The 12988-nt window shown below is 36.2% G+C and overlaps 1 pseudogene; it reads right to left on the bottom strand.

Annotated features, from left to right (window-relative positions):
* Positions 1 to 676: 676 nt before the first annotated feature.
* Positions 677 to 776, bottom strand: LOC138810635 (U6 spliceosomal RNA; annotated as a pseudogene).
* Positions 777 to 12988: the final 12212 nt, after the last annotated feature.

The raw sequence follows: 12988 nt of genomic DNA, 5'->3' as shown, positions 1-12988 counted from the left end.
ATTTTAACTTATCTATTGAAATTTATACAGAAACTAAAGATATTTCTCGTGCTTGTTTGAAAAAGTATATTTTAAAATATTCTATAGTCTATTTTTATAGTGTCCATAATGTATTTTATTCTCTCATAGATATAATACTTTGAATTCTATGCTACTTTATAATATACAGCTTCATTAATGTGTCCTTTCAGATTTCATTCCATATAGAAATAGTTTAAGATTCTTTTGTTTCCTAGGTCCTTATAGTATTATATTTCTTTGGGATAGAACGAAAATGTTGTCTAATTTCAAAAGTTTTATAAAGGTTATGCTATGTAAAGTCCTTTCTTTTTTTTGGTGGGGGGGTCCGGTCGTGGGCCTGAACTCTGGGCTTGGGCACTGTCCCTCAGCGCTTAAGCTCAAGGCTAGTGCTGTACCACTTGAGCCACAATGCCAATTCCGGCTTTTCTCTTTTTGCTTATGTGGTGCTGAGGAATCGAACTCAGGGCCTCAGGCATGCAAGGCAAGCGCTCTACAAATGAGCCACCTTCCCAGCCCCATATAAGGGCCTTTCTAAGGTCACGATTTAATACACTGATGTCAAACTAACTTTTAATTATATGAGTTACATATATTTTTACACTTGTAATTTTGTAATCAATTTTAAATGTTTTTCATTTCTTGCATCCGAAGAATGAAAAATTTGGAATACTTCACAAATTTTCATATGATCTTTGTGCAAGTGCCATGTTAATATCTGTATTGTTGTAATTTGGGTATACATGCTGCTAAAGCATGTAGTATCCTCTAAATTAAATAGTTAATGTTGCAATCTTTATACAGGCTTATATCCTTGGGTGCCTATTTGATACAAGGAAACATTATTGTTTCTAACAGTGCTATTGATTTTATTTCCCTGAAATTCTGTGAATAGTGGAAAAATTATATTGTTCAGTCTATTGCTCACATTTGCAATTTTTTGTCAATTACTATTTTAAATATTTTCCATTTTGGATTTGATTGTACTTTCAAGTATTTATAACTAGGTCCAAAGGTGATGGCTGTTTCAAGTAGTAATTTATCCAAATGAGTTAGTTCTGTGGAGTTATTTGATTCAAAGTAAGCCTTGCTTAAGAGCTACTTCTAAACTTCTGCAGTTGAAATTTTCCCAGATGAGGTCTTACTTTCCCCAAATGAGATCCTAGGATCCCAGCACCAGGTTATTTGCATCATCAGATAACATGGGCAATACTTCTCACCTAGGCCCATGCAACATGCCAATAGAAACTAATTGAATACGCATATCAATTTCTCGTTTCCTATATTTCAAGTCCCCAATTCCTTGAGATGCAGGAATTATCAGTAAGCAAGTGTGAAATGCAACGCAACTTAAAATGAAGGAGGAGATCACAAAATCTGAGAGACAGTGCTGTAATTCAAACTTTCAGTTTACAGATGACCAATCCATATGAGTGAAAAAGATCACAAAATGTCATAAGATTATTTTTAATACCCCTGCTCTAATAAGTAATGAAATAATATCAGTCCAGCATAAGTGGTCCAAAAAAGATCCATAATTGCTCTACGTATTTTTGGAAAACTGGACTTAGAGGTCAAATGTAATTTAGAAAAAAATTAAGTGAGAATATCCTTAGTGCTTCAAATCATTGGTACTTCAGTTAAACTTGGTTCTGTGATATAAAAATGTTGTCACTCTCAAACCAATGATAACCTACATTTAATCTCCTGAAAGTGTATTCATTTTCAAATAAACGTTTTAAAATTATATTCACCAAAATAACTTTCGACAAGTAGTTGATACTTACTGACATTAAAAGTTTTTCAAGTGTAGGGAGCAAGTTACAATAGAGTTGATTTATTTACCCAGCACCAATGACTAACAGGTTCAACCATTCATTAAAGTGTAGAAATAGTACCACCCACCATTTGTGTTGTTCAGTAGGTGCCTTCAAAAAATGTGTTCAATAGATCAGCCTCCCATATTCCAAACCCAAAGGTTAGCTAATGAAGTAAATTTCAACAAAATAGTTGTTGGGTCTTAGTCCATCCCATGAAAGACAGACGGGGTCCAAAGAAAGGTTAGTGTGGCCAGTAGCCTGTTCCCCAGCCTCCCTTAGCCAGGGAGAAAATCAGACGCAGCAGGGAGTCAAGTCAAGCTGTAAACTCGTTTATTAACACAAAGCAAGCCCTTTTTAAAGCAAAAAAGAGCACGTGACATGGGAGGGGAGGAAGAGGAACCAATCACTGTAAAGGTCACACCCTATCATGCACCTAAACTTCCACGGGCTGGTAATGCACTAAACGTAAAGCAAATTGGTCTCTGCCCACTCAACGCCCTCTCAGAGCCATCTTGGCTGCCCATGTGCTCCACAAATAGTGACAATAGTCACAAATAGTTGCTTATCATATGTTGTTTTATGTTTTCTCTATCTGTCTAACATAGTACGAAATATGATTTTAAGTCTTGAATATGAGTACTCATCAGAGATGTGACAAACATAAAATCTGTCTTCTATTTCTATCATATTCCTCTATAATAGTAAATCTTAGTTTTCTTCTTTTTCTAAAACCTACAAGTAGGAGAAAATATTATCCCAGGTAAAATAAAATAATCACACACCATTGTACAAAGCCATTTATAAAAATTGATAATTAGGAATACATTCTAAGCCATTTTTAAACTCTTTTTGACTAAAGATCAATCTTTCAAATAGATGTGAATACAATCATGTCAAGGTGCTTTGCATCTCCATTCTTGCAAATTGTTACTGCAGATGAGTGAATTATGGAAATATAAGCTGACATCAGTTAAAGTGTATGCAGGATTGAATGTATATAAACCTTTCAAAGTATTATCAAACATTTTAACAGAATGAGTATCAGAGAGGAAGTTGAAACCAGAGAGGAATAATAGTAAAGATGAAAAATTGAACAAAGGGTAAGTACAGCTAGAATACCCAATGTACACATGTGATAAAGGAAGTGATAAATCAGAAATAAATCTTGGAGAAGGGGTTAGTTGAGAATGATAGAAGGAGTGGCTGTGATCCAGGAACATTGGATATGTAGATGGATATATTTAATTGTAACACACTTGCACAACCTTTTGAAATTCAGTTAATAAACAAAACAAAAAAATCAAAAACACACAAAAATCACAACCAAAGAGCAATCTCTAGAGAGTATGAATATGACCTCTCAAAATTTTAAGGAGTTAATGAAGGGCAGTCTTGGGAAAAGCAAATAAAGCTTTTCAAAGAGGGCAGTTTGGGGTAATAGAGGGTTTTGAACAGGTTTAAATAGATTGTCTAAGGTTATAAATCACCTACATCAGCTGCAAATATTATCTTTCTTCAGCTAATTTTCTTTAGATGAACTGGATACTCCAGCCCTCAGCCACACTTGATAGCTTGAGAATATAAAATGGATGAAAAAAGATCAAGAACCCATTGTTCCACTGGAGAGAAAACAATCCTCTATGTTTTCTTTCATCTCTTCACTACTTTTTCTTCATACATTTAAGTGGATTTTGAATTATATTTTTCCTTCTTTGTTCTGGCAAAGTAATTGGTCAAATAATTCACTAAATATTATTTACCATTTTTTATCATGCTGTTGAATTAGGCAAGCGAGTCCATTAAACTTCCCTCTCGCGTTTGGTTGCCATGAAACAACATCTATATTAATGAGGAAAAATCTAATGTAAAGGTTTCTCTCCAGAAAACCAGTCGAAGAATCTGTGATCACAAATATTTGGTTATACATTTTACTTTTTTCTGTTACCTTGAATGTCTTCTTGTGTCTAAAGTGCCCAGAAAAATAAGTACTCCATCACTTTTTGGTTTAATCAATTCTAACCTCAAAGATATATTTTGCTAACAAGATGCTTAGAAGAATTAAAAACTACACCACTTTTATCTTCTCTAAAGACTCTCCTTAGATACCATATAAGGAACAGAAAAGTTATTCCTTGCAAAATGATTTCAATAGATTATTTTTGTCTTGGGCTTGCATTGGCTCAACAAGATGTATGAAGGAGAATAGAGTTAAATTACCATACCTTGAAAGGACAATGTTTCTATGTCCTACTTCTATGTGCTTCTATGTTACAAAAGGACAATGTTTCTACGTCCTACTTCCATGTGCTCCTCTTAGCTCTTGCTTGATTTCCAATTTATCACGGCTCCTTGGCTTTAGGTCTAGTGAAGCTGAAGGACTACACAGCCTCAGTCACTGCTACATCTTCACGGTTTCTCTTTTAAAATTTTCTTAAGTTGCCTCATTTGGATGTGGAATTTATTTTCATGTCTTCATTCAATCAGTTCTGCAGTGTAGTGAGCCAGATAAGCTCTGTCACTTTAGGTAGCAAAAATATTAAGACAATCTATCTCAAAAAGTTTGGGCCTCCCTCCACTGCTTAAGCCAACATGTTAGCTAGGGCTTCTAAGAACAATTTTCTAACCTTTTCTATTTTCAATTATTTTCTAATCCCAAAACTTTTTGGCTTATGTAATTTGTCTTCACTATCTCATGTTAAAAGGATATTATATATCAGGAGCCACTTAGAAATGTGAAATCATTGGTTAGAAATATCCAATCAGATTTTTTTTTCTGTGTTTCACTGTTTCACATGAAAAAAACATTGTGGAGAGTGTTATGAAGAGAAAAGTGTAACCCAATACCTTCTTTCATTTTGGAGGGCACTTTCTCCCTAAATATTTTGACCCAAATTTTCATTTTCAGAGAATTACTGTTTGATAATTAAAGGTTAATTCACAAATTTTGATATCTTATGTTTTTAAGAATTTTGTATTTAAATTCCACTACAACCTTGTTTCACACATAAGAGTATATTTCCAGGGTAAGGACAATTCTCAAGGGAACCTACAGGATTTACAGCAAGGTTTCTGAGATTTGTTTGTTTAGTGTGAAAAAGTGCTATCTTCACCCACATTGCTTCCTCTCTACTAAGTTTCCATGGACTTCTTTGCATGAAAGCCTATTTTCCCAGGCAATTTTAAATTTTCTTAATAGGTTACGTTGTTTAAATTTTTGAACAATTAAAATTTAAACTCTTTTGAAATTCCTTTATCAGAATCCCGAATTCACCAATCCTAATTCCATCTTTAACATAAAAAATTTAACATCTTGTTTTCATGATATAGTGCCCATGCAACTATTATTTTCCCATGACTTTGTTATGCATATATATGATCATATACGTTGATGCTGAGCAAAATGAAATCCAAGATAAAAATCCAAGATATTGCCGGGCGCTGGTGGCTCACGCCTGTAATCCTAGCTACTCAAGAGGCTGAGATCTGAGGATCACGGTTCAAAGCCAACCCGGGCAGGAGACCGTGAGACTCCTATCTCCAATAAAACCACCAGAAAACCGGAAGTGGCGCTGTAGCTCAAGTGGTAGAGCGCTCGCCTTGAGCTGAAGAGCTAAGGGACAACGCCCAGGCCCAGAGTTCAAGCCCCACGACCGACAAAAAAAAATAAAATAAAATAAAATAAAATAAAATAAAATCCAAGATATTTTTATTTGCAGTTGTTGTTTTAAATGTCCTATGTGATTTCTATTTTCTATGGGTTTTTTCCCTATGGTTTATACCTGCTGTGTTTGATTTTGTTACCCTATGTATTGTGTATTCATTTGCCTTAATTAGAGAAGGGAAGAGGAACAGCAATGTGTTTTTTCCCTATGGTTTATCCCTGCTGTATTTGATTTTATTACCCTGTGTATTGTGTATTCATTTACCTTAATTAGAGAAGGGAAGAGGAGCAAAGGACAAAGCGCAAACCAATGCAATAGCAATACTCACAAGACAATATGTTGGAAATGTACATTACAACTTGTGAAGGGTGAAGGGGTGAAGGAAAACTGTGAGAAAAATGAGGGAAGGGTAACAAGTTTTAAAAGTTATGTATTCACTACTTACAATTACTGTAACTCTACTGTACATCACTTTGATAATAAAATTAAAAATAAGCTGTGTAAAATATAATTACACTGTATTGGTACAGGAAATATTATTGTTTATGTAGTAACTTTTAAAAAACAATACTATTTGGCATCTAATTTGAATTAATTACCCCTTTCCTATCAGAGAGTCTTCAACTTGAATGTTATCCAACTAGACAATATTTTCACAATATACTTGCCAATATTTTGAAAAAAGAATAAATTTAGTACTTTTTCATACTAAAACTGAAAACAGTTTAATTTTAAGGAAATCCATAACTTTTATAAGTAAATAAGTTGTTACGAGGACAGAATATATAGGTTCTTCAAAACTTCTATGGTTAATAACTACTCATTTTACAATTCTCAACATTCAATATCTGAGAGATTAAAAACAGTACCTGTTTGCATCTTATGAAATTGTGCAATAGATACAATTTCCAATGGGCGTTAACAGATTGAGAGGTAAACAGAAAAATAGCCACATTCTGGTAGAGAATAAAACTCTGAAGCATCTGTACTAATTAATTCTTCAAGAGTAAGCAATAATTTTTATCAGAGTAAGCTATTATTTCTATGATCATCAGTCCCAAGATTTATGCCGTAAAGTCATCCTAGCCCAACAATTTCCAACTTGTAAGGTGCACCTTAAAATTCCTTAATTAACATAATGATTAGCTTATCTCCATTATGAAAAGAATACTACACTTCTAATGTGATGCCCTCCTTGTTCTGGAAAGAACACCACAATAAACGAGCTGCATCATTTCCCCCCATTGACATTCTTGAGATCAGAACACTTGCAATCATTAATTATATTTATACATTTTAACTCTCATAGATATTCAGGATGTAAAGATCAGAAAATTATGGTTCAAAACCCACCCAGGTAGGAAGGTTTCTTAGATAATTATCTGCAATAAATTTCTCAGGAAAAGCCAGACACAAATGCCACTGAGGTTGAAGTGGTAGGGCATAAACAGGCTCAGAGACCGTGTCCAGGGCCAGAGTTCAAGCTCTATGACAAGCCAATACAACAAAAACAAAAATGAAAACAAATCCCTAACCTAGCATTTTTCCCAATTTGTAAAGTGGAACGTAATTAAGGGAATGGCTTGTTGCATTACATATAGGTAGATGAAAGATGTCACACAATTACTCTCTTCATACCATAGTATACCAAACCCTCAAACAATTGCTCATTTTCCAAAATGATAAATTAATGTCATTTGTTTGTTGGCTACTCTGTCTACATTATTCACATTATCATGTTATACATGAACTGTTGGAATTATCTATTAACTAAGTTCTAATTATAACTCTCTTGAAAGTATATTCTAGGAAAATAGAATGCCAGAATCATTTGTGAATTTGTCAATTAAACCTTCTACTTATAAACAGTTTTGTAGTATCCTATAGAATATGAAATTACAAACAAAACCAAAATATTTATTTTAAATCACAACTCTAATTTAGCAAGGTCTACAAAGTCTTACATTACAAGTACTTTGATATTTCTTCAGCCTTAACCATTTGTAATCCTTCATCATTTCTTTGGAATCCAACACAATGATGCTTACTTAATTTTGCAATTTTTTTGATGGGAATCATGAGCCATTTAGCATCTAGGAATGTTCTGTAATGAAGAGAGCACTTAAAACACATCTGAGGATTATATATGAGTTTCATTTCAATAGAAAAGTTGACTTCTGAAAACATAGTGAAAAAATTAGCCCAAACTTCCAACTGTGTATTCCTTTCTTGTTGTTTAGTTTGTTTAATTGAGACAAAATTATACTACCTTGTCCAGGAAAGGTATGTAATTCCATTCTCTAATCTCCTGTCTTAGTCTGAGTGCTAGAATTCCAAGCTTGTATCACACTGCGCTGCCATAGTTTGTTGGTTTATTTAATGTAGAAACAGACTAGCAATTCTGAATTTCTCCTATGATCTTATCCACTAGATGACTGCTCAGACTGTTTATGTACAATTTTCAAAGACATTCTGACATTTGACACAGTATATGAACATTTTCAGATGCACCTGCAGGAGTCTCTGATTAATTCCTCTGATCCAGTCACTTTGATAATGATTACTTCAGTCTCTTACTATCTCTGGTTCCTACCTATGTAATATTCTCAATTTTTTTGAAGAAAGTTCACTTGAGGGCTTTCTAGTATTACAAATTATCACTTGATTCTAGTCTTACTCAGGAAGTATTTACTATTGTTTACTAACTTTTCTACATATTCTGAGAATTGTTTCATTTGTATATGTGTATATGTATGTGCATATATAAGTGCCTCTGTGTGTTTGTGTATATTTGTATGTATGTATGCAAAACCCTGAAGCTCTTTTTTTTTTTTTGGGGTCCGGTCCTGTGGCCTGAACTCTGGGCCTGGGCGCTGTCCCTCAGCTCTTCAGCTCAAGGCTAGAGCTCTCCCACTTGAGCCACAGCGCCACTTCCGGCTTTTTTCATTTTTCCTTATGTGGTGCTGAGGAATCAAACCCAGGGCCTCATTCATGCAACGCAAGCATTCTACCACTGAGCCATCTTCCCGGCCCCAAGCCTGAAGCTTTTATTCAGCAATCTTGCTCATGACTGGTATTCCAGCTTTTGGCTGATTAATTATACATAATGTCTCAAAGCCTGTTCTGTCCAGGCTGAATGCAGACTGAACTTCCCCGACTCCTTTACATTTTTATTTTTTATTTTTCCAGGAGTATCAACTTTTAAACTACAAACATTTTTGTGAGTGTAAAGTATAACCTGTAGCCCAGATTTTTAACTCAAGAATTCATATAAAGATAGATGAACATACACATTGCATATGCCGAGTGTACACTGTTAGTAATGTGATCATAAGCTGAGCAGTGGTGAGATCAGAGGATTGGGGTTCAAAGCCAGCCGAGGTAGGAAACTCTTGGACACTTTTTTCTCCAATAACTACCAGAAAAGTAGAAGTGGCACTGTGGCTCAAGTGGTAGAGCACTAGCCTTGAGCTGAATAGCAGAGGGACAGCGCCCAGTCCCAGAGTTCAAGTGCTATGACCAACAAAAGCAAAAAAAGCATATAAAGAAAGGAATGTGATCTTAGCCACCAAGTTCATTGCTAGTATAATCCCTGTTCTCTTAAGATGGACTCTTTTTTTCCACTTAAGCCCATACTCACTCATATCTGACTTGCACTGGAAACAGAATCATCCTTTCATTCTACTTTTTACAAATTTACATGATTAGCATGCATGATTTAGAAAGGGAATGGCCTCATGCTTTATGCTCCACTTATGAGTAATGCTTTCTCTATATCGCTCCCATGAATCTACATACAGGACGTGGCTTTATTGTTTCAATGTTGTCTTATTTGTAGAGTTTTATATATTTTGTTGAAACCTTATACTTAAACACAGAACTTCTCTTTCTTCTATTATTGCTATTGTTTATTTTACTATTAACTCATGTATACTTGGGAAATTAATGCACAGCACATACACTCACAAAAAATGATCCAAAAACCTTCTTCCCATTTAAAATTCACCTTAATTTACAGAGAATTAAGAAGTTTGAACTCGATGTACTAATGGATAATGCATTTATAAGCAATTTCAATTTCATACTTTTCCTGTACTAAGTTGACTCTGTCCAATGGTGTCTTTGTGCTATTTCAATGAAATCAGAAAACATTCATTTTATATGGAGCAGCATCATAGATTGTCACTGTAAATGAAAGTAACTGTTACTGGATGTGGCAACTGCTCCAAGGAGAGGAATTGAGCATAGTGGAAAGACAAAGTTCAAGTTAACTTTTGCTTTCCTTTTTACTGTACAAGAAAAGAATCCAACGCTCGAAGGAAACTGTCCCTGACTTTTTTGGGCGAAGGAGTCCAGTCGTGGGGCCTGAACTCTGGGCCTGGGTGCTGTCCCTCAGCTCTTCAGCTCAAGGCTAGCACTCTACTACTTGAGCCATTGCGCCACTTCCAGCTTTTTTTCTGCTTATATGGTACTGAAAATCAATCCCAGGTCCTCATGCATTCAAAGCAAGCGCTCTACCACTGAGCCACCTTCCTAGCCCCTGTTCTTGACTTTTACTCATATAAAACTTGTCTGTAAACTTCTAGTCGAGAGTATTACAAAAGGAAACAATGTGCCATTTAAAGGCCAGCATAGAACAAAAGGAAATAACATTGTTTTAAAATTGTTCTACTGCAAAAAAAAAACAAAGATATGGAGGTTTTAAAGTGTCTTATGGATGGATGTTTCACTCCTGAGATGATTCTCTTGTTGCAGGAGTCAGTTATTAATTCCTTTATTCTGGTACTGAGTTCTCCATAGAAAAAGGAATTTCAAAAAAGCAGGATTCAGTGAGTATGATCAGAAAAATCAGCCTCTTCTCAGACCAGTACTCCTTTAAGGAGCATCCCAAAGAAATACCTGGGGTTTGTTTTGTTTGCTTATTTGTGTATTTTGTGATGGTTATTAGGGCTTGAACTCACAGCTGGACCCTGTCCCTGTACAGTTGTCTTTCCTACCCACCTGTCCCCAAAGCTACTAATCTACTGCTTGAGCCAAACTCCACTTCTGACTCTTTTGGTGTTTAATTACAGAGAAGAGTTTGCCAGACTCTCCTGCCTGGGTTGGCTTTGAACTAAGATAGTAAGAAAGCCAAGTGACATCAACAGTATGAACTTCTATTTTGAACCAAGAAGTATTAGATGTTTATTATAAAGCAAATATTTGACAATTTTTCAAGAAGAGAGTATGTCCAGCAAAGATGCCATAACTTAAATTAGTCAGCAAAAGTAGGTGCACTGAATCATTTTGGAATTATTTTCTCTGCTTTGGAAGATTACTATTGACTTCATCATTCCTTTTGGGGAAACTTTATGTCATATTTGCACTTTTTTGTTGGTTGTGGGGCTTGAACTCTGATCATGGGTGCTGTTCTTCAGCTCTTCAGCTCAAGTTGAGTGCTCTACTACTTTAGCTATAGCACCACTTCCGGGTTTCTTGTGGTTAATTGAAGATAATGGTCTCATGGATTTTGCTGACCAGGTTGGCTTTGAACCACAATCCTTTGGTCTCAACTTCCTTAGTAGGTAGGATTACAGGCATGAGCCACCACCACCCGGCTCATATTCGCATTTAGTTCAGTTAATGACACTAAGTAGACAAAGAATGGAAATCTGAATCAAATGATGGGATATTGCAGCTTTTCAGAAAAATTGAGGTAGCAATAAATATGTCCTCCTTTTCTATGTTGTTACATTAATGACTCATGAGTTATGGGACCCTTGTATTAGCATCCCCTTCCATCTGTGTAGGTGTATTTAGCATCAGGAAATGTTCATAAAAAATAGAGAAAGACAGATTTTTAGAAAGCTAAGGAAATCAGGTATGAAAGAGCATAGAAAGAGATACATTTATCACACAGAGATTAAGAACTAGCCTAAGAGATTTAGAATGCTAAAGGCAATGAGGAATAAGCCTAGTTGATAACTAGTTTTTTAATAACTAAAAATGGTTCCCTAGAACAGTTTCTGCTATACCTTAGTTACTATCATTTATTCTTTCCATCTGGAATTATACCTTCTGTTCTGCCACAACTGTTAGCCTCTGCCTTTTTGGTACCATGACTGCCAAAAATGTTTTCCAAATCTCACTTAGACTACCATTCTCATTCTGCTTAGCAGTGGCCATTCAAAAGCCTGGAAACTTTGAATTTCCAGAATTAATCTTCACTTGACATCTAAGCACATTCCTGGCATTAATTGCCGTGACCTAATGAACAAAACTTTTTTTCAAAACAGTATCCTAATATAGGTAAAGTACATGAATTAGGGACTATTGTCAGGTATCAGGATGGAAGGAGCAATAATATATTCCAAGTATGGGTTCTTTATTTTGCATTTACAAACTGCATGTTTGGTGTTCTTGTTGTTGTTGTTGTTCTTTTGCCAGGCCTGGGGCTTAAAATCAAGGCTAGGGAATTATTCCTCAGCTTTTTTTTTTTTGCTCAAGGCTAACACTCGACCACTTGAGGCACAACACCACTTCCAGTGTTTCTTTTTCTGTTTATGTGTACTGAGGAATTGAACCTAGGTTTTCATACATGCTAGGCAATCATCGTACCATGAAGCCACATTGCCAGAGCCCTAAATGACGTTCTTAAGATGGCATTACATTTTCATTCCTAACTATGTATCATAATTTTGGCCAGAAACTTTAGCTAGAAAAGGACGTAGAACACAATACTAAGTCCAGTAAGGCTAGATGGACAATGAGTAACCATCACGGTCTAGCCAGCCATAGAAGGGCTTACCTCATAGTGCTGGTTACAACAGACTGAGTGAGACAGCCCATGACCCACAGCTCACCTCCAGAATGAGAGGACCACCATGGTTTCAGCCACATGGGGATGCTGGACCACCTCTTCTAGCACCCATTCAATCAATTCCTGTGTGTGTTGTGTGTGTGTGTGTGTGTGTGTGAGAGAGAGAGAGAGAGAGAGAGAGAGAGAGAGAGAGAGAGAGAGAGAGAGAGAGAGAGAGAGAGAGAGAGAGAGAGAGAGAGAGAGAGAGGGAAAGGCAGAGAGAGAGACAGAGAGAGAGAAGGTCAGAACTGGCTCAGGTCAATAATCCTAACTACACAGGAGGCTGAGATATGAGGATCATGGTTCATAGTCAACCCAGAACCCAGGCAGGACTGTCTGTGAGACTCTTATCACCAAAGAACCACCAGAAAACTGGAAGTGGCACTGTGACTCAAGTGGTAGAGAGCTAGCCTTGAGCTGAGGAGCTGGGGCCACTGCCCAGGACCAGAGTTCAAGCCCCACAACTGACAAGCAGTGGACTTCCCACCACAAGATGTGGACTGAATAGGACCCATTGTCCTATAGAGCATGGCAGATAAGTCAGACCGAGCTTCCTGTCAGCTGGGAGTTATGAGTATGTCACCCAGCATCTCCATGCTTCAGTTTCCCCAGCTTCCTCATGGGGATAGGATAATAATGAATGAGAGCCA

This window comes from Dipodomys merriami, unplaced genomic scaffold (assembly GCF_024711535.1).
Source record: "Dipodomys merriami isolate MVZ:Mamm:240054 unplaced genomic scaffold, mDipMer1.0.p SCAF_501, whole genome shotgun sequence".
NCBI classification, from domain to species: domain Eukaryota; kingdom Metazoa; phylum Chordata; class Mammalia; order Rodentia; family Heteromyidae; genus Dipodomys; species Dipodomys merriami.
The sequence above is the reverse complement of the archived record's forward strand: the minus strand, read 5'-3'. Positions and strand labels throughout refer to the sequence as shown.